This window comes from Aethalodelphis obliquidens, unplaced genomic scaffold (genome assembly GCF_003676395.1).
Source record: "Aethalodelphis obliquidens isolate GAN/ISIS:26980383/991018 unplaced genomic scaffold, ASM367639v1 scaffold8, whole genome shotgun sequence".
NCBI classification, from domain to species: Eukaryota; Metazoa; Chordata; class Mammalia; order Artiodactyla; family Delphinidae; genus Aethalodelphis; species Aethalodelphis obliquidens.
In genome coordinates, this window is record NW_020837952.1 from 41,941,289 (window position 1) to 41,963,272 (window position 21,984).

Consider the following 21,984-nt stretch of genomic DNA (forward strand, 5'->3'; position numbering starts at 1 on the left):
TTTGAATGATTGATAAAAACCTAAAACACCTAAACTCTCCTAAGCACATAGCTTCCTTAACATACACTGAAAAGAAGCCGAAGCCTATTATATCTACAATTTCTTCTCTAGATATGTAAAAATGTTTCCCTATTTTGCACTAGGGCTACAAAAGTCTCCCTACATTTCTAGATCCTTTTTTAAATGATGGATCTTTGGTTCAGTTACAAAATAAGATTTGTTGAGTCAGGGCAAAAGTACCTAAGTATCTTAGAAATAAAGCTCAATCTTGAATCCAATGTTTGATTGTGTAAATAACCCATTTTCAAACTTTTGTTAATGACACAGCATGGACACTGACTAATCAGAATGGATACCAGCTGTAAACAAGTGCTATGATCATCTGGGCGTGTGCCAGGGAAATATCTGTGGGTTATCAATGGATTTAAAACTCAAAGTACTCAATAGATGGTGAGTAACTAAATTAGCAACTAATTAGTTGTGATTTTATTCATACAGAACTTTCTAGAAGTAGCAGCTGTAAGAACATTCTTATGATAATCTAAGGTCTTTGCTCAGGTAAAAACTGATATTTTTTTCACAATTGAAACCACCTAGCCAACAAATTTATATGTGTAATTTGAACCTCAGAAAAGCATTCAGATTTCCCCAACATGATTGAATGTTGGAACTAATAAGGCAGTGACAATATTTCCTTTATACAAACAATTTTACAATTATGCAGGACAGTGGCATCTCATGACTTCTACCAACACAAAATCACTGGGCAGCCAGCTTCTACTTTATGCAGCAAGGTTAGCAATTATTCTGTAACACTTAATTCCCTGTTATTAATGTTTTCCCAAAAGTACTTAAGCATGATATGGCCTTATGAATATAGTTATCAGTGGAACTATGTTTGGTATTTGGATTCTTTTGGAAATCTGATAAAGATAATATTCCTCCAAAGGTTACTGTCCAGATTACAAGTCATTTTATCATCAGACCTAAGTTCCATCCAGCTGTCATTAAGAGTGTCTCGCTAGCCAGTGAAGGACTTTGTAGCTGGGTCAGGGCCATGGAAGTCTGGGGCAAGATTGCTAAGGTAACAAATCTGTCCAAAGACTTCTCTCAGCATCAACCTTTCATCTTGTTAAATTTATATAAGCGAAGCACTGTGAGGAGAATGCTAATAGACCAAATGACAGAAACAATTGTACAAAGATATTTTTAAGCTTGATAGGTGTGTGTTTAAGCTCCTTTATAAAGATACAACGATATGTGTGGGCTTAGAGGTGTTCATGGAAATGAGCTAAATTACCCTGGGTCCACACATCGTTTACATTAGCATATGAAACATGTGGCTCTACAAACCAGAATTTAATATAATGATACACATTGACTGAGTGCCTCCTTGGTACCTGAATTTATTTTTCAGTGTAACATTTGAGTCTGAGAAGAATTAAACCCTAAAGAAAGTGACGCTTAACATGTCTTCCAAAGAGTCCAGACTCAGTGAGGTAGAGAAACTTCAATTCTTGTACATGGGAGTGTTGGCTAGGTGGAGTGAGGCTATTGTATTAAAAATATATAGGATATCCAGCAATCCCACTCCTGGGCATATATGCAGACATAACTATAATTCAAAAAGATACATGAACCCCTATGTTCATAGAAGCACTATTCACAGTAGCCAAGACATGGAAACAACCTAAATGTCCATCAACAGATGAATGGATAAAGATGTGGTATATGTGTATATATATATGTGTGTATATATATATATATATATATATATATATATCTACACACACACACACACACACACACACAGACACACACACACACAATGGAATACTACTCAGCCATTAAAAAGAATGAAATAATGTCATTTGCCGCAACATGGATGGACCTAGAGATTATCATACTAAGTGAAGTCAGAGAAAGAAAGACAAATATCATATGATATCACATATGTGGAATCTAAAATATGACACAAATGAACACATCTATGAAACAGAAACAGACATAGAGAACAGACCTGTGGTTGCCAAGGGGGAGGCGGGTGGAGGAGGGAAGGATTGGGAGTTTGGGATTAGCAGATGCAAACTATTATATAGAGAATGTATAAACAACAAGGTCCTACTGTATAGCACAGGGAACTATATTCAATATCCTGTGATAAACCGTAATGGAAAAGAATATGAAAAAAAAAAATATATATATATATATGTATAACTGAGTCACATTGCTGTACAGCAGAAATTAACACAACATTGTAAATCAACTATACGTCAATAAAATGTTTAAAAATACATATATATTTATATAATATCAAAGGCTAATGGGGTCATGTCTAAAGGATACAAGAGTCAAATCAAAGGGCTCTCTGGCCTAAGATGGGACAATTTGAACCTGAAAAAGAGTAATTATGACATGGATTCAAATACATCAAAAATAGAAAAGTCCATGAGTTCATAATGATACTGAAAAAAAAAAAAAAAACCTCATTGACCTCTATCAGGAGTTGCTAAGGCCACCAACTCATTACTGAAATTTAACAAATAACAGGAAAGAATGAAGCATATGTCTTGCCTTTCCTGCATGAATTGTATTTCTATATAACCAAATTGCTGATAAAAATGTTTTTAAAAAACAATTCCAGATAATAACTGCAGAAGAAATAATAGGATTAAAAATCACCACTTTTCAACTCTTAATGAAATGATGGATCTAAACAACATATATCAATGAATGCCAAAACTATTAGGTGAAATGTTGGTGCAGAACTTGAAGGAGAGACTATGTTGACAACATCTGAACTCACTAATCAATCAAAACATCATTAAAGATGGGACAATCAGACCTGAGGTACCTCATGATGTAATGCAATGGGAAGTACACCCATCGCCTATGAAATAGTGTTGCCTAGGAATGATGACTGAACCTGAATCTAATCAACCCTCTAGTTCTAACTATAAGGAATAGAGGAAGTCGTTTGGAAAAAATGCAAAATCCAAAAATTGGGACATTTTAAAGACAAATGACCCAGTTTCTCCAACAAATCAATAGTGTGAAAATAAAGCAGGGAGGAGAGCTGCTTTAGAATAGAAGGGCCTTAAGAGACATAACAGTCAAATAAAATGGGTAGACCTTTTTTGATTCTGAGTTGAACAATCAAATGTAAAACAACATCTTTGAGAAAGAAGAAATTTAACGTAACTGAGAAATAGATGATACAAAATTATTATTTGTGTTCAGTATGATAATATTAGCTGGTGATGTTTTAAAAGATTCTAAGCAGTTAAGAGATGCATACTAAAGTTTTTACAAGTCAAATAAAATGGTGTCAGAGGTTTGCTTTAAAATGCTTTAAAATGCCAGGGGGAAATGTGGGAAAGTTGGGTAAAATACATTGGCATAATGTTTATGAGTGTCAAAATACTGAAAACAAAATACCTGTGGAAAACTGGGTTCTTGAATTACAGTGTTGGAACTGATTGACTAATTTTTTTTACAAATTCAACATTGGGAGAACCAGTAAATTATTCTTACTTCTGGCAAGAGTTCATATTGAGTGGAATCAGCCAAACCACCAAATTTAAAAGTTTATGTTTATCCTGGCCTTTATTCTGAAAGAAGACAACTTGTCAGTTCCTAAAGATAATCTAAACTCTGAAACTTGTCCTTATCTGAAAATATAAACAAAGGAAGAATTCGATACACTGAAAACACTGCCCTCAGATAAGGTTAAATGATTTGGTAATTCAGAAGAGCATACCATCTAATCACCAGCAGTAACCTCTAAAGATTCTAAGCTTTCTGCTAATTGGAGCTGCAATAAAGCAACTGAGGCTGCTTCCTTACCAAGCCAGACACTCAGGTTTCTGTCAACAGCATGAAAAACTGAAGGAGAAAAAACTAGAACTACATGGTCACTCTTCCTATTATAATTATGTTAATTAAGAACAAAAGAGCTTTTAAAGAATTAAGGGGTTACTTATAATGTGACAAGGATAATATATAAAGCGTTCCTACAAATCAATAAAACGATGAACACTCCAATAGAAAAATGGCAAAGGACACAAAATCAATTGAGAGAAATACAAATGGCCAATAAACACTTTTATTATTTACTTCATTACTTTTTTTTATCTTTATTGGCATATAATTGCTTTCCAATGTTGTGTTAGTTTCTGCTGTACAACAAAGTGAATCAGCTACACGCATATGTATGTCCCCATATCCTCTCTCCCTCTTGAACCTCCCTCCCCCCCTCCCTATCCCACCCCTCTAGGTCATCACAAAGAATTGAGCTGATCTCCCTGTGCTATGCAGCAGCTTCCCACTAGCCATCTATTTTACATTTGGTAGTGTTTATATGTCAAGGCTACTCTCTCACTTTATCTCAGCTTCCCCTCCCTTCCCCCATGTCCTCAAGGCCATTCTCTACGTCTGCATCTTTATTCCTGCCCTGCCACTAGGTTCATCAGTACCATTTTTTAGAGTCCATATATGTGCATTAGCATACGGAATTTGTTTTTATCTTTCTGACTTACTTCACTCTGTACGACAGACTCTAGGTCCATCCATCTCATTACAAATAACTCAGTTTCATTCCTTTTCATGGCTGAGTAATATTCCACTGTATATATGTGCCACATCTTCTTTATCCATTCATCTGTCAATGGACATTTAGGTTGCTTCCATGTCCACTCCCAAACTCATTCTACAAGGCCACCATCACCCTGATACCAAAACGAGACAAAGATGTCACACACACAAAAAAGAAAATTACAGGCTTGTATCACTGATAAACATAGATGCAAAAATCCTCAACAAAACACTAGCAAACAGAATCCAACAGCACATTAAAAAGATCATACACCATGATCAAGTGGGATTTATCCCAGGAATGCAAGGACTCTTCAATATATGCAAATCAATCAATATGATACACCATATTAACAAATTGAAATAAAAACCATATGATAAAAGCGAGAGAGAGGCATGGACATATATACACTACCAAACGTAAGGTAGATAGCTAGTGGGAAACAGCCGCATAGCACAGGGAGATCAGCTCGGTGCTTTGTGACTGCCTGGAGGGGTGGGATAGGGAGGGTGAGAGGGAGGGAGACGCAAGAAGGAAGAGATACGGGAACATATGTATATGTATAGCTGATTCATTTTGTTGTAAAGCAGAAACTAACACACCACTGTAAAGCAATTATACTCCAATAGAGATGTTAAAAAAAAAAACCATATGATACAATATTAGGAAAACTTTGGGGATATATTCAACAACTAGTAAATTTTAACATAGTATTTCAATACCATTTTTTTATCATGAAAAGTCTCATGTGATTGTGTAATAAAACACTGTGAAAGGCTAAAAAAATAAAAATAAAAACCATATGATAACCTCAATTGATGCAGAAAAAGCCTTTGACAAAATTCACCACCCATTTATGATAAAAACTCTCCAGAAAGTGGGCATAGAGGGAACCTACCTCAAAATAATAAAAGCCATATATGACAAACCCACAGCCAACATCATTCTCAGTGGTGAAAAACTGAAAGCATTTCCTCTAAGACCAACAGACATTTTAAAAATCATTTTTAAACACTTAAATATCAACCTCAATAATAATCAACAAATGCAAATTAAGACAAGGAAATACCACTTTTGTCTATCATACTGGTGAATGTTTTCAATGATAAACAGTAGTGACTTTTTTTTTAGGAAGAAGTAATAAAACTTGGTTCAACACTTCTGTAGGTCAATTTGGCAACATGTATAAACATCATTATCTTTGAATGAACAATTCTACATCTTGGAATTAGTCCAAAGGATATAATTATGGACATGGACAAGGATTTAGGTAGAAGGAAGTCCATTCCAGTGATGTTTATAGTAGTAAAAATTGAAAATAACCTAGATATCCAATAATAGAAATAAATTAAATAAATTATGATACATACATGAAATAGACACCCATGCTGTCATTAGCTATGTTGTCATAAAGCTATCCAGATAAACATGGAAAGATTCATAAATTGGCTTATATAAGTATAAAAATGGGGCTATTAAAGGAGTATGGGTTATATGTGCATATGTAAATATATGCAAAACAGGTACCAAGAAAATGTACTCAAAATGGTAATCAATACTCTCTTTGATTAATGGGCTTGTAATTACTTTTATTATCATCTTTTTTATTAGTCAATAGTCTCTAAAAATTTTACTCTGAACATATAAGAACTATTTTTTAAGAGTAAAAAGAAAACTTTCTAAACACTAACTTCTACTACTCCAGCTGTGCTCAATTGTTCTTTCACTCAATCTGGGTTTATTGTACTCTATTTCCTCACTGATGGAACATAAGAGGGAAGCCATAGCCCTGCCATTTCTACCTGCTGGCTCCACTGAGAGCCCTAGAGAAGAGACTTACTGGTAGCTGGCCTCTAAGTGTGGAAAGCCTTTATCACTCAAGTTACTATACTTAGTGTTTCATTTTACCTCACAACTATTCCAGCAGTACCAACACCTCTATCTTCACTCCCTGGCTAAAACTAAAACTCAAGCAACATGGAGCCCCTGTGCCCTTCTCTTCTATGTCAGTGGTCCCCTATCAGAAATATACTGACACCAAAAAGCTCATTCATCTAGCCTGACTTCCATTCCAATAAATGCTTAATCTACTGGTTACAATCTTTTCATAACCTCATGCTCCTATTTCCAGGGCAAATCTATATTACTTCTTAGCTGTATCCATTTGGGGCTCTCAAAGGCATAGTGCCTTTTTCTCTCCTTTGGTAAGTTAGTTTTAAATATCAGAGCTTAATTAACAATTTTTAAATACAGAAAATAATTGTTTTGTCCTATTTCCAAATTAAGACAAAATTTTAAACCTCTATCCTTATAATTTAAAAAAGCAATTAAGGTCACAGAAATCAGTTAAACTGAACATTGTACAAAGCAGATTAGAGAAATTTAATCCTTTTTTTTTTCTTTTCTTTCGCGGTATGCAGGCCTCTCACTGCTGTGGCCTCTCCCATTGCAGAGCACAGGCTCCGGACGCGCAGGCTCAGCGGCCATGGCTCACGGGCCCAGCCACTCCGCAGCACGTGGGATCGTCCCGGACCAGGGCACGAACCCGTGTCCCCTGCATCAGCAGGCGGACTCTCAACCACTGCGCCTTCTGAGATCTTATAATTTCAGGCAAATCACTCACATTTGCATAGTGTGAATGTAAAATTTCATATACTCATTCAACAAGCATTTGTTGAGTACCTACTAATGGCCAGGGACACCCCTTCCACTAAAGTCCTGGTGGCATGGACACTATTTGAGAAGCGAATGGATTAGTCAAGGACAAAGACATGTAAGTGAGCAATCCAAGCCAATGGATGAGTGTAATAATGGAATTGTGCTCAGGGTATCCTGTGCTGTGTCCCCCATAGGGACAACTAAAGAGCCACTCTTTATTCACTAAAGGAGAGTTTCTCAAATGCAGTGTTACTCCAGGTGCTAGCAGGTGATAAACAATAAAGTGTTTCCTAAACCCTGGAACAGACTAGGTTCAACTGAGTTCAACAGGTGTCTTTGCTGTATAATTTATCAGAGCTTTTAATATCTAATGTTCATCGTGAATTCCCAAGGATAAACTTCCAAGGATTTGCACTGTGCATCTCCAAGGATAAGCTTGCACTTCCCAAGCTTACTTGACCACAGAACCCTTTCTTCACAGATTGTCTTGATTGAGAGCTTTAGAGTTCACAAAGTGGTTTTCCATGATATATGATTTCATGTGCCTGAGACTGCAAGCTTCTTGTGAAGATGAACTGGAGACATCCATGAGATCACAAAATAGGAAAGTATCTTACACATCTTTATATCTCCAGAGTCTAGCATAGCATTCAGCACAAAAAAAAGATACTCAATAAACAGTTGATATATTTGTGACTTACTACACCTTCCCAGCTGAGCCACCACAACCCAGAGGGAGTAGTTCAAGCATGTATTATCCACATTTTACAGAAGAAAAAATACAGCCCAGGGACATTAAGTGACTCAACCAAGATCACAGAGTGAGCTAGTGATACAACTAGGATTGGAAACCAGATCCAATCCCAAGTCCAGTGCCCCTTTTCTTATAATCTGAATTTTCTGGGTAGTCTTAATTTCAGATATTCTGCTTCACTTTTAAACAAGGCCAGGTAACACCCTGGTTTTTTGTTTGGGAAATAGCCTCCATAACCACAACTTTTTATGTTTTATAGACATAAAAAAGATAAACATCTACCTAATAAATATAAAAACATAAAATACAGTCATGATATAAGTGAAATCTACATGATATTGTATATGAGTGATTAAACAAGAAGGACCTTGAACTACAGTCCGATTATTCTGGGGGAGAAGGGCATTTACAATAATGGTAAAGTCCATTTTCAGTTCAGATTCTAGGTAGGAACAGCCACAGCCTGGCAAAGATGCCAGGAACCTCCTACAGAGACATCACTCAGAGAAAGAAGATGCTCTCCAGAGCTGGATGTAGGTCCCTCAGAGATACCACAGCACAAAACACTGTCAACCACTCCTCAGCTAACAAGCCTGGTGGCCCCCCAAGGCTGCATGTCAGGAAAGCATATAAACAAAGATGAGACCAAGATGGATCAACAAATTTTCTGTAGCAAGAGGTCCCCTGAGCAGCATGGGCTGCATGGGATGATAGAAGATAGCATCTTCTATCATCAGACCAGCCTTAGGACTGTTTGCTCAGCCACACAAGTTCAGGGTTATTGCTAGCCCTTTATGAGCAGGACAGAGGTAGCCATAAGAATGACCTCTGTTCTGGAGGCAGAGACACTCTGAGTCAGAACCTTGCCTCTGCTATGATACCTTGCCAAGTATAGAGTTTATCTCTATAACCCTTCATCTATAAAATAAGAATAATAATTTTAGCTTCCTCACAGGATGACTGTGGTTTACATGAGATAAAAGGACCAAGTGCTTACCAGAGGACCTAGAACACAGTGAGTGCTCAATATTTTTATTATTAAAAGGTATTATTTTAATTAATAATTCTATTATCATAACACATCACACACATTAGGCTATGCAATCATTCCCATTATTGAATGCAGCTTAGTCATCCTTAGTTAGTCTTTTTGTCTTCTCCTGAAAGTTCCCAGTTCAAGACGCTTCCAGGAATCAACAGAGAAGTTAAAGTAAGGGGACCTTATCTATACCTTACAGTCATTGCTCAGGGACCCAGAATGGCTAAAAGCATGGAAGTAGCCTCCTTGTAGACTGCTGTCTCAATAAGGCTTTGTTCTGTGTGGGAATCCCAAATTATGAGTATGTACTTGTCCAAATGACCAAGTCCTCAAATAGATCAGAGACAGTATCGCTGAAATAAAGGGAACAGCCTCTCTCTGCTATTCCTCTCAGTCAAGATCATCTTGCTCTTCCAGCACAGTTACAAAAACCAATAAGAGTGGGTCATTTCTAGGGCTAGGATCACAACACAGGTTTTTTGGCTCACAAGGCATTGTTTTACATTGAACATAGTATTTCTTAATTTTAGTTTTCTTATCTGAATAGAAAGCCCTAAAATTTTTAAAAGAAGAATGAAGTTAACAGGTTGATAAGCATAGCCTTGAACAGTCACCACCTAATTCCTGCTGGGTCTCTTCAATCTAAGCTGTGTACTGACTAATAAGTACTCTCTCCTGTCACATGCAATGGCTTGCATGCATCACAGAGTTATTTGCAAGTTAATATATATTAAAATCACATATGCCCACACACATTACTTCTGTGTGTCAGGGGACCTCAAGAGATAATACATCCATCTTCATTTGTGACAGTGTATGCACCCATAGTTCATAAATGGTGATAAATGAATTGTCATGCCGTCCCAATGGTATAATACACTTATCCCCTATTCTTGCCATATTAATACATGTTCATTTCAGCACCAGTCAGATCTTTAAAATGAGTGATCCAACATCTGCCTCCTATTGGTAACCACGGAATGCTAATTTCACCTCTCAACACCCAGTATAATTTGTTTGGTATCTAAATCAACAGCAGAAGAGAGGAACCAAAAAAGTAATAATAATAATTTCAACTCATTATGCCTCTCTGATATGCTAAGATAAATTGAGATGGAAAATGTTTACTTTGTTTATATTTCAGTAAATCCAGGAGGAGATTGCCCTCCGCAGCTGACCCACCCCCAGCTCATGGCCAGCCACAGTGGGGAGAATTGTTCGGGTTGATGAATGGGACTGTGAACTGTTTTTAAGCCAGTCCGATTGATGTGTTTATCACTTTAGCATCTGCCTGTATTAAGTGATTATTAATAATTGCCATCCTCACCTTACTTTATGCAGCCAACTTTCAATTTTTCAGAGGCTAACAGTAGTTTGTAACTTAACCCTGCCTATAGCTTTTTAAGGAGTATGAAATATCTTTCAGCCATTTCAGCCCTTCAGCACCTGCACTTAGTGATGGCTAACAAAAGGAGATACAACCTGAGGTGACCAAACCTTGAGACTGAAAGGGAACTTAGGGTCCATCACCTCTTCACCTCTCCCTGCCTCTTCTTCCCACTCTCTCAGCTTCCCTCCCTCACACCTTCCTTCTATCCCTCAAAGCTTTTCAGTTTGGCTGGTACTATGATATTTAGGACTACAGAAATAAGACAGATGGCTAAAATGAGGCGATGCATTAAGAGTGAATCTTGTTAACTAGTTTTCACTAAGAAAGATGACGCAGCACTAATTAGTTATTTTTCTGATCATGCACCCTATGGGTATAAAAAAAATTTAAAGCACACACCATATGTATAACTAAGTTCTATACATATAGGACTTTATATATTGTAGATTATTTAAACTTACACCAAAAGGAGATAAAATGGGAGTAGATATTCAATTTTTCTCTTTTTTACATGTTGGAAACAACAGACCCAGATAAGCCATGCCCTTTAATGAGCATTTCCCAGATCCCGAATGGTCCAATATACCTCTCTGGGTGGTGTCTCGTGAACAGACACTTGGACATACTCCTCTTGGTCAGGGTTCTGCAGACTCAGCATAGAGTTTGTTTAATCTCTTGCTTGCCTGAGGTTTGCATTCTGATACAATTATCTGTTTTGGTAAGTTTAGGAGTAAAACTTAGAAAACAAGAGTCAAACCTTCTGAAGCTATGTATGCTTTAAAAATGAATATTTTCTCAATCACTTCTCCATTTAGGACTAACAGGTGGCCCTGGGACGCGGCCAGGGCCAACTTGAGGCCTCAGTCAAAAGCAAACAAAGAACAGGTGAAGCTTCTCACTGGGGTGGTCTCAGGGGCAGCTGTCTGCACAACTCGCAGAGAAAAGAACGCTGGAGGGAAACACGGAACTGACAAAGTCGGTGATTTATAATCTCTCCTTCCCATAAAATGACTCTCGTTATTCTTGGGAGCTTAGACTCTGAAGCGAGCTGTAATGGGCCACTGGGCTAAAAATGAAGTGCAGATTTATTTCTATAATCACCAGCAGACAAACCCTTCCCTGGGAAATCACTAAATTGGCTTCTAAAGTGCTGGGATACCTTTAGAATGCTTGAGATTTATCTTTGGGATTGAGTGCTTGTGTTGCTCTGGGAAATTCTAACTATTTGAGTTGTAGATGCCCGATCAGTGTGCTGGGGAAGTTGGAAAGACAACAGAGAAGTGAGCTCTGCTTCCCTTTCACGCTCTGTTCTGAGAAAATTCTTATGCCTAAGAGATGGTAAGTAAATAACAATTACAAACACATCAAATACTGAGCCAAGAGACTACCTGATACAGCTTCTGTCCAGGAAACCAAATAAGTTCAGCCTCAATGTAAATTTAAATTCCTGAAATTGAACTTGACTCATGGTAAGGCATGAACTTGACTCATGGCTCTTGGCTGAAGGTGCCGTACTTCCCTTGTTTTTCAAAAAGTCACTGGATCTAGAAAATATTCAGGTATAATTGTATAGCTGTGAATCTCAAGAGTTACGGTAAAAGATACATACAAAAAAGTAAAACAAAAAAACAAATAAATAAGAACCACAAGATCCTTAGTGTAATTCTAGCTCACAGCTCATTTATAATACTGCCCTTACTCTGGCACACAGGTGATCAAGCAGCCACTGCAATTCTCACCAGTGCCTCTTGGCAGAGGTCTTAACTCATAACAAATTCATTTATTGCCTACGTGCATGTAGACATCCTTTTCCTGACTTCTTTCTGCCTCATCCTTAAGAATCTTACCAACTCTTTTTTTTTTTTTGCGGTACACGGGCCTCTCACTGCTGTGGCCTCTCCCGTTGCGGAGTACAGGCTCCGGACGCACAGGCTCAGCGGCCATGGCTCACGGGCCCAGCCGCTCCGCGGCATGCGGGATCTTCCCGGACCAGGGCACGAACCCGTGTCCCCTGCATCGGCAGGCGGACTCTCAACCACTGCGCCACCAGGGAAGCCCTTACCAACTCTTAATTGTGTACAATGGCAAAAGTACTTCAAGTAGTTTCTGAAAGTGAAAACTACGAATCTCCATTTGTGGAATTACCATGATATTCAGTCCATAATCAAAAAAAGCAGAGAATTTTAGAGCTGGAAAGGTTCTGAAGGAGCATTTACACCCATCTTTATGGACAAAAACACTGAAGCCCAGTGAGAATAAGTAAGTTGTCCAAGGTCACCCAAGCAGTCAGTGGCAGAGCTGGGAGTAAAATCTGGTTCATCTAGCTCTGCCATGATGCCTCCTTAAAATACTTTAAAGAATTATAGACCCAGAAGAATGACAAAAGAAGAAAGATATTTCTTTGCTCTGGATGCGTCAAATGTCTGAGCAAGTCAGACACTGTTTCCAACATCTAGAGCTTTAGCCCATAATGGGATAGACTGCCAATATTTGCTGGAAAATGGCTTCTTCTCTCACTGGCCAATTAATTTTTTTAATGATTTATGGGTGATTCTCAAAGAAAATGCTTTTCCTGTGAGAAGAATTAATATGCTGAACTTAAAATATTTGCACTAATTACTAAAGGTCAAAGTGAGACTGCAAAGACATTAATCAGAGGGCCCAAGGGAATGGGAATACATTGAACAAATAATGTGAAACTCTGATCAAAATATTGAGGAAGGTGCACTTTTTTGCTTATGCAATTACAAACTGGAGCGAGGACATTCTCCCTTAAATCTAGACCACGAGGTTCATGATGACTTGCAAGTAATGACCATAGTATCAAAACCTCTCATGGCTCTGAATGCCCTTAAGAGAAACTTCAAAGTCAGTTATTAACATGGAGATAAGGCTCTTCCTAATCTGATCTCACCTTGCTCATCTCTTTCCACCGTTTTCTTCTATCCATCCACACTTGCCTTCTTTCAGTTCCTCAGACTCGCCATGACTCTAGAACTGCCCACTTGTTGTTTCTTCTGCCTAGAACATGTCCTCCTCTGACTATCCCACCCACTCCCTTACATCTGAATAAATCCTACTCATCCTTTTGGTCTCATTAGGTGTCATGCTCTATGTAGAAAGGTTGCATCACTCTCCCCAGTTCTTCACTTTTTACTGTATTCACAAAATTTGTCCTGTGACTTTTCAGTTTCTCCCACTAACGGATAAGAGAATATTTTCCCACTCATTAAATTTGAGTTCAGCTATATGACTTTATTTGACCAAGAGATTGAGGCAGAAGTAAGTGTGCCAGTTCTGATCATAATGCTTTAAGAGGTCTCATGTGTTTCCGCTTGCCTACTTTGATTCTGCTGTAGCATGAGAAGAACATACTTGGACTAGCCTACTTATCCCAGGAGGAGGATGAGGGATATATAGAGCAGAGCCACCAAGGAAAACTTCATCAACAAAGCCCAGACCAGGTCAGCTGTTCCCCAGGTGACCCACGGACATATGACCAAGTCCAAAAATAGATCTGCAAAGCTGTTTAGCCTAGGTAGCCAACCTGAAGATACCTGAGAAATGACAAATGATTGCTATTTTAAGTCACTAAATTTGGGGGTGGTTTGTTATATAGCAATAGTACTTTTTCCACCATAGCAGTTATCAAACGTTATTACAGTCCTTGGGTTCATTTCCTCTCTCTTGAGGATTGTACGTTCCAATACAATTGAAACTATGCCCATCTTGTTCAACACATTATTTCAAGTTTTAGTACAGTCTACTGGTACACAATAGATACCCATTAAATAAGTGGTTGTAGAATGAATTCTTTATCATTGCAAAACAGTTTCTCTTCCATTATTCTGTCTCTCTCTAGCCCCGACAGCAAACTGCCCACCTATACTTTTCGAGGTCCTCCCAAAGTAGGTACGGTATTTAACCTGACAAGCATCCTGCAAAATAAATTATGCTTATTTGACCATGTGCTAGACAGAATGATTGTGAATACAAGGCCCTATCTTGCTCGTCTATTATTGTTTATCTCGTGGTCTTATAGTCAGTACTAAACAGATGGATGAACATTAACAAATAAAACATATTCTTACATTTGGCACCACATTTCTATGTTCCTCCAAATTTCTTCAACCTGTATAAATTAGATTCAAAGTCAGTCTTTGAATACATGCAAACCTGTTAGGAATTAAGACCCTGTTCTTCTGTAAATGGTTATTGGAAACCTGAATACAGTGGTGAAAACTGCACTTAAAATAGTCATCAAAGAGCCCATCTCATGCACCTGTTTCCACATAGTGCTTTGGAAAAGGGGGAGAGACGCAGAGAATTTTACAATCTTTTGTTAATCCCTTGTGCCTTTGTACCACATCCCAACTCTCCACTTGCGCTGAAGGTTCATAATTGTAAAGGTTTGGCATTGTCAACGGCTCAGCTACCATGAACTAAGAGAAAATGGAGATATTTAGCCCATTTTTTAAACTTATTTTTTAATAACTGTGGTAACAATGTTAAGGTACTTAATATCATTGAACTGTACATTCATTTAGCCCAACTTTGCTACTATATGGTCCCAAAGTCCTTAATCTCGGGGACCCGTAGGACAAAAGAAACTGAGAGGCACACTCTTATGTTTGAGAGGCACACTACTGGTCTCCACCACTGGAGAACTACACTTTCTTCTCACCTATAGTCTTTACTCTGTGATCTGCCCCCCATAGGAGAGGGGAATGAGGGAAAAGTACCCTTCATGTTAGAACGTTCCAGTCTCTTGCCACAGTCACCAGCGCCAGGCGTGAGCTGAAGAAGAAAATCACTAACAGAGCATCCCATGAGCCGGCTTTCTTATTAAAAGATCAACATACCCTTAGCATTTTTTGAAAGGGACGGCCTCATTTTCTGAAAAGTAGGGCTGCAAAAAACATAATATCTTCTTGGAACATATCCGTAAACGGAAGCCTAAAGGGGAGTGGAAATTCCATCTCCTGGGTAAATAGCAGCCCCTCTTGAACTCACTGAACTGGTTCTTTTAATAAATGACCAATGAGATTACAAAGATGTTCTACAGGGAACAAACTTGTCCCACATGTTCAGTGCACACCAGCTAGGGGACGGTCCAGTGTTCTCAGGTATCTTCTGCACCGGCAGAGCATGGAGAAGGGACTCTGATTTTGTAGTTCTGGGCCTGGCACCTCCATTTTGAACAAGCCCCCTAGTTGGTCAGATGTAGGTGGTCTATAGACAATGCTTTAGAAATGTCTCCATCTCTTTCATGAAACCAAAACAAACTGGATGCAAAAGGAATCTTTCCCCTTCCCCAGGCACCCGTGAATCTTATGTGGAACCTAGGAGCAATAATAACATCTATGTCATAGTGTGAGGATTAGACTAGATAATGCATGTAAGGATTCAGAAATTTGCCTGGCCTCTTGAAGGTTCTTCACAAATGCCAGTTATTATTATGATGCAGTCTTTTATGCATGGTTGATTCCTGAAGTACAAACAAGCCACCAACTTTTCCAACCCTATGTGTGAGAAGGTTAAAAAAAAAAAAAAAAAGGACTTAAAGTATGATCTATTTTCCCCTCCCTCCTTTGTCTTGTGAATTCCTGCTTTATAAAGATAATTCTTAAATAATGCCCTTTCTGTGTTCTTGCCTCACCCAGAGCTAGATTCCTCTTCGAGGCTACCTGAGCAGTCATGCTTTCCTCTATCACACCACTTGTTACTTGGTACTGGAATACTGTGCTGACTAATCTGCCTCCTCACTGGGTTTTAACTAGCTTCAGAACAGGGTCCATTATTCCTCTAAATAAGTACTCTGGGTATTGATCTGCACCACCCAATTGCCCAGTACAGTGCCTGGGCCCCATAGGTGCTCAGTAAAACTTTAGGGAACAGAGAAGAAACAGAAAGGCACACTTAGACTAAAAGACTGGACATGATGACAGGTATAGCATCCCAAAGCAAGCAGGCAAGTTGAGAAGTCCAAGCAGGAGAGCCACAGTCTGTGTCCAGAACCTAAAGAAGGGCACAAACCAATGTAGGATCTTGGCATATAGGTGGTAGGGCATAGTGGTTAAGGCTGCAGGCTCTGGAGCCAGGAGCCTACCTGAGCTTGGATCTAGGTTCCATCCCTTACCAGCTGTGTGACCTTTGACAAGTTAGTCACAGATAAGCCTCAGTTCCCTCATTTGCAAAATGGGAATAATAACACTGATACCCTCCTAAGATTCATGTGAGGATTAAATGAAATAATAATAGGAACTATGTGCCTAGCACATAGTTAAGTGTTTAACAAATGTTGTTAAACATTTGTTAAAAGTGTTTAACAAATGCCACTGCTGCTGTTGTTGTTACATAATAATGGTTGGAATTATAGGCTTTGTAGTCAGACTTGAATAGAAATCCATGTTCTAGCTCCTATTAGTTTCTGTGACCTTAAGCAAGTTAGTTAAATTTTGTAAACCTGTTTCCTCATCTATAATGAGGCAATAATAGCTGTGTCGGGAAAATAATAAATAAAAAATAGCACCATGATGCCTGGCACTTATTAAGTTTTCCATAAAGGATCATTAAGGCAGGAATTCCCACACAGAACTCAAACCGAGGCAGGAACAGAGTGGAATCCAGACAGAATTGGAGCAGTGTCGTGGAATCAGGCCAAGGGAAATGGTGTCATAGGCCTATTGAAAGAGGCCTGGTTGCCTTCTACCTGCTTAATGCATGTGGATAAGGACCTAGGTGACTGTTATAGCCCAAAGTGAGGCCAGACTTTGGGGATGTGACATCCTCCCCCACACCCCAGGCTGGGCATCTTTTGCACTCCTGCAGCTTATTGTGTTTCCTCTGTCTTATCCTCAACTTAGAAGTATTTTTGTGGGTATCAACACCACGTCTCATCTCCCTTGGTGCCCCTACGGGCATACTGAAGGAACCCAGTAACATTCACTGAGTTGGCACTAACAATCCAACAGCCTCGATAGATGGCTGGTTGCTCTGAAAGTGTCTCAGTTCCAACACTTGGGGTCTACTGCCCTCAGTGTATTTCTTAACATCTATCCTCACCTGTATTATTTTTTTTGCTTTAAGACTTTTGGAATTATCTTGTGCCAACTACAAAGTAAACTGGTTTAAATCCTCAACCTTAGGTTGTATAAAATTTCTGAGTCCACAACCCTAAGAGAAAGGTCAAACTGCCTTCCATCCCCTTCCTATCTCCACTCCCTGCTCCCCAACAAAAGGTTCTACAAAATCTCACTGGCAGTAAATCAACTACTAAAAACAACGATTTCTAAAAGTAAAGTTTTGTAATCAATTTTCCCAAAGAAGAGGGGAAAAAAGCAAACACGGTGTTTTTTAATCATATATACATACACACCAAGAAAACTTAGTTCTTAATCTTAGTGAAGTTGATCTCTGTGTGTTTCAGAAACTCAATTTGCAGCCTGGGAAAGTAATATTTATTTGAAGGAGCTTATTGCCAAAAGTGAATCATAAATCTGCAGGCTTTTGAGACTTCAAGGCAGAGAGAACAGAGGCAATTATTAGTCTGAATGTTCCACTGACAATATGAAATCTTTGTCTTTCAAAGCATTTGTTTAAGTAGGAAAAAGTTTGCCTAGCCTGGAGAACGTTCTATTGTGGGAAATGAAACTTCTGAAAGCTCCAAAGCTTATTTATATATTTGCTAGGCTTCTCTCTGCCAACTTTCTCCTCTCCCAGAGCGTCCGTTAATGCTAAGAAAAGCCTCCGAAAAGCACACATTATAAGCAGAGAAAATCTTAATGAATGTAATATATTTGGCAAATCTGTTTTATCTACCAAGGAAATTTCCTTCCTCTCTTCATCACTCATCTCTTTTTTGTTTGTTTGTTTTTTAATGTTTTTCTCCTTGATTCATCTTAGGCAGTTTATTTTTCTCTCCTTCCAAAAATGAAAAATAAAAATAGAAACCCAAACAATCTCTTGACTTCCATTCTCTTGTCATTTTCCATTTCTTCCCACTTACTCGATTTCCTTCCTTTTGGGAAACTAGGAGAAGGCTGGAGGTGGCAGGGGTAGTGCAGGGAACCTTAAGAGCCCTTTGCTAACTTCCCTTCTCTAGCTCAACCAGAGAAGTAGCCACTGCAAAACCCAACTATGAAAGCGTGGACTATACACTTTATAGGTCATCCTTGGCCAGTGTGCATGCCAAGCTCACCTCCCGCTGCCGCTCAGCATGCTGCTTCCCTCAGCTCGTGTGTGCTCAAGAATTGCTAAGCCATCTTAACACAGACCTGAACAGCCCCACCTAAGCTGTCAGCTATAGAAAGTGGTTTTTTTCATCATACAAGGCATTCCAAATCCAAAAGATTAGGAGTTACCTGGATAATTTCCTCCTAACACTAATGAGGTTAAAGTTGAATGCATTTGTATATCTTTGTACATAATTTGATTCTCCTTCCTACTGAATCTGTGCTACCTGAGACCACACCTATGACCTGAGATTCCCTTAAAACTTTGCTAATCAGAGCATGGTGCCTGGGCCAGAGGCATCAGCATCACCCGGGAGCTTCTTAGAAATGTAGCATTTCAAGCCGTTATACCCTGACCTACCGAACAGGAAACTTCATGGCTCGCCTGCACATCAAGGTTTGAGAAGTTCTGTTAACCCAGTGCATACAAGGCACCTGGGGTTTGGCTTGAAGAAGTGAGAGGGCTGCTGCTTCTGCTGTGCCACACCCTCTACAGGGCAGTTCGTAGCGTCTCCAGATCCCCCACCCCTTCTCCATCTCTAATTGTCTTCACCGCTCCATCCACTGGCTGCACTGGGCTGCTAGGGCCTTGGTCTCCGTTAACTGCAGGTACTGCTGGTGCATGGGCCGGCCACACTCTTCCCTCCTTGCCAGGTCTGCCCGTACCTGTGTGAGCTGTTATCGCAGAGACCGATGACATGACATTTACAGTTCCTTTCCCAGAAAGAAGCATAAGACATTTCATGAAAGCTGCACATAATCCTCCTCAATCCACTGTAGAAGGGGGAGGGGGGATGCATTTTAAAATAATCCCATTTGATTCATCCCACCTACATGGTATTCTCTCCCCTTCTTGAGTAGAAGGAAAGCAAATAACTAAAGACGCACTGCCCCTGGGGGAGGTGTGCTCGTGTGTGTGTGTGTGTGTGTGTGTGTGTGTGTGTGTGAGCGTGCATGGAATATTTTTAAGTTTTAAAAAGGAGTCTGGTTTGTACAACTTCAGATTCTTCATAGGACTTCTGACTCTCTGACAATAGGCATTTGTCTAAGTATTCCACTCCCCACTCTGCAAACCCTGGCTGCCTACTGGAAGCCCATAACCCCAAGTCCCCACATTCCCATAGGTGCCCGGGCTGGAGACCACATGTGATGAGCTTTGTCACAGCTTCACACTGAAGACACAACCCCAAACCACATCATTAGGCTTGCAGCAGATACTTTCCATGCTGGGGCAGTATAAACACTTCTCCAAACGCATACCCATGCATTTTAGTTCCTTGTTTTTTCTGGGCTTCTCATACTCCCAAGCAGCCTCTAGCATTAAGCCATTCACTTGGAATCATGAGTTCTTCCTTTCTTTCCTTTTAGGCAGACAAGAACGTGGGCAGGCAGCCTCTGGCTGATGCAAACGCAGTGAACTTCTCCCAGACATCAAGGGTTCCAGCCAGTTTGTTGTGGTTTTGTTCTTCTGAATAACCTGTCAAGCTCATCTGCTTGACACTCAACATCTCAGCCCTGTGAGGAGAGCAGGGTCTGGAAGCTTCCAAAGAGATCACATCTCCTTTCAGATCACTGTTGGGCATAACACCTCTTCCCAGCGGTATTTGTGAGAGATGTCAGAGTGTGTGCTTCCTGACATGTAGCATTAGGCCTAGGGTTTTTAAAATACCTTCAAGAGCAAAAAGAAAGAGTTGCATCCTCCTTCTACTTTAACATGGCTGCAGACATTGTTTCATGTTAGCCTCCTAGCAGTGCAAGAGTAAGGGAGATAGAAACAGGTAGCTAAGGAAGAGGACTGGACCTCTCATAGGGGTGCCCACCATGTGTTGTTCATGGACTGGAACATCTGGTCCTCTGAAAGTGTCTGGGCAGCTCTTTAAGAACACAGCAGGGCCCCCCTGAACTCCTCACTGAGCTATACAACATTTGCAAACTCTAGGACCCCTGCTTCTCTTAGGAAGTCCCCACCTATCACCAGATTGAGAGAAGAGTCTTCTCTCCTAGCCAGGGAATGAAACACAGCCTCTCAGAAATGAAACTTTTAATCTAAGATTCCATTTACATTAAACCCAGTTAACTCAGCTGCAACAGAGACCACAGGGATGTGTTTTTGAACAAGGAGGAATGTCCTTGTTTTAACTGAGTTCCAGCAGGGATGCATAACTTAGAGTGGGGCCTAGTATGTGCCTTTTCTGTGAGTCTTGGGGGTTTGGAAAAAATCCAGTCTGAATATTTAAAAATCCTTAGAAGGATCTGGTTAGTAACAAGGAGTGACTTGCTTTCCACAGATTAACTCAAATGGAAAATAAGATTAGTCTAAATGACTCCCATGCATATTTCTAGAAGAGTCCCAAAATGGAATGTCCTTCTCTCACAATGCATTTTGTAACACCATTCTTTAAATCTACTCAAGAAAGGAACAAAATGTAAGAATGGCCCTCATTTTAGTCCTTGGTCCTAATTCTGCCCATTTTTAGAAGCTATAAGATTGAGTGGTATATAATCCCTTAGGTTATCACTGTTTCCATACTGTGCAACAAATACTTGGTGTCCCTATTGAGTGCTTGGGAGCACCGTGGAGGATACCAAAGTGTAAAACTCAGTTTACTGCACAAGGTTGTAAACCACATAAAGCAAGGATGGCCTTTTCTCACCTAGAAGTCAGCCTTAGCCTGGAATCTCAGTCAAAGAAATATACTCAAAAATAACCAAGAAGAAATTTCTATCTATATGGAAATCTATTAAAAATTCTCCAAAGAGATCCCTCTCACAACACACAGCAAAACTGACTGAAACCAGCTTTTCTGTCACTTTTTATCTACATAAATATATTATTTGTGCGCGCATCTGTATGCATTGCACCTGCCCCCAGAAACTCTCTTCTCCAAAATCTCTCAAACTCCCACAAGATTTCTTCTGTCTCCCTTCCCTGTGTCTGTAGGTAATACTTTTCTCTTGTCAGTAGATCTCTGATATTTCCAGTATAAACCTGGCTGGCCTCTCCCACCTTCTTCCTCAATCAGTAAGTGACTGGCCCAGGAGCCCACCTGGCAAGACACAAGGAAGGGGAAGCAGGAGGAGGTGGAAACTGCTTCTCCTCAGCAAACTGAGGAGGGGAAAGGCTATGAACGTTTAAATAATATTCATTTCCCTATCAGGAGGGAACTGTTTAACAAATATTAATTGAATACTTATTTTATGGGCTACACACTACCCAGTATGAACTTATTGATAAAACAGACCTGGTCCCTGCCCTCAAGGAGTTTATTGTCTACAGGGGGAAGCAATTCTCAGTAACTGAATAATTACTATTAT

General features: G+C 39.5%; 1 long non-coding RNA gene across 1 annotated transcript in view; it reads right to left on the minus strand.

Moving 5' to 3' along the window:
- LOC113620875 (uncharacterized) overlaps window positions 1-21,984 on the minus strand; it is a 465,861-nt gene that overhangs the window by 233,914 nt on the left and 209,963 nt on the right. The gene's annotated exons all lie outside the window — the stretch shown is intronic.